Source organism: Lolium rigidum, chromosome 3 (assembly GCF_022539505.1).
Source record: "Lolium rigidum isolate FL_2022 chromosome 3, APGP_CSIRO_Lrig_0.1, whole genome shotgun sequence".
In the NCBI taxonomy this organism is placed as follows: domain Eukaryota; kingdom Viridiplantae; phylum Streptophyta; class Magnoliopsida; order Poales; family Poaceae; genus Lolium; species Lolium rigidum.
The window spans coordinates 391,093,207-391,094,760 of record NC_061510.1 but is presented as its reverse complement, the minus strand read 5'-3'; positions in this window follow the sequence as shown (position 1 = coordinate 391,094,760).

Below are 1,554 nucleotides of genomic sequence, written 5' to 3'. Positions count from 1 at the left end.
CTTGGATAATATGAAATGAAAACCACGCTCCAGCCACCGAAGACCATTGAACTCATGATGAACTTTACAAACCAAAGAAGAACAGCAAATATTTTTGGTGTTTTCGAATTTGAGAATAAGAACAAAAGGAAACAAGCAAACAAAGCAAAATCTTTTTGGGTTTTCTTATAGCAAACTAGCAATAGCATATAAAGCGAAACAAATGCAAAAACCAAGATAAACAAATGATGAAGAGAAACAACAGAAATATTTTTGGTCTTTTTGTGTTTTGGGAAAGAAACAAAGCGAAAACAAGAAGTAGCAAACTAAAAGAAACACAGAAAAACAAGATGGCAGAAATCTGCCAAAACTTGACAGCAGTACAGAAATCGATTTTTACAAAAATCTTACGATGCTCAGTTCAAAAAGTGTTCAACTAATGAAAGTTAGATAACAACCTGGGGAACATGCACAAAAATTTGCAACTCAAAATAACGTTCTGGCTGGGCACACGAATTTTTACGGTAACAGCCCAGAATCTGTTTTCAGGCAGCACTTCCCCAAATATCATCTTCCTCTCATTAGAAAACCACTCAAAGAGACCAAACAAGTATATACAAGTATCCAGCAATCATAATATGCAAAGAATGAGTGATGCCGGTATACCTCCCCTCAAGCTTAGGCTTTTGGCCTAAGTGGAGTTCAATCCCATCGAGGGTCTGGGTTCCACGCCGGTGGATCATATGTGGAGTAGTCATAATAAGGTACCGATGAAGAAAAACGCGGGGGTTCCTCATACCCAGCTTGTGGATGCGAAGAGCTTGCTGCATCGGATGATGAGTCGAGGTGTTCCTTGACCTCATCCGTGTTGTCTCGTGCACGATGGCTTCCTCCCTCGATGTATGCATTAAGCTGCACTTTCCGTGGTCGACCAATCCCCCCTGAAATCAAGGTTAAACGAGAGAAGGTGCAGGCAATCCTACTAATTTTTCAACTTTCTTAGTCTTTGTCCAAGATTTCTTGTAAAATGTTATTCTATAAGACAGGTTCCAACATTAGACGAATTAGAAAGAAATTCATGCTTAATCATGGAAGCTATGTCAAGTTTCTCCATAGGGAGCGGAATATCAAGACTGTGAGATCTCACATTATGCATAGCTAATAAACGAGAGGCGATGAGACCTCCACATATTCCTCCCTTCTCACGATTAGTGGCAAGTCTGTTGGCTATCAAAGCTCCCAAGTTATAAGTCATATTACCTTGTAATGCAGCAGCTAGAAAGGCTAGATCTGGGATAGTTATTTTACCTCCAATCTTTCTCGCTAGAACGCACTTGGTAATGAAATAGGCGAAATAACGAATAGCTGGGAAATGAATACTACTGATTTTACCATCATCCTCTGAGAAGCTTCTTCCATGACAAATCATTTTGAAGAGGTCCAAAAGCTCTTGCGGCGATCCCTTTATTTTCTCGCATGATCCCCATTGCGGCACTCGATTGCTTGCACAAAAATCACTCGAATGGCAAGTTGACAGTTTTATTATAAATTTTGTATTGAACCATGGGGTTAGAC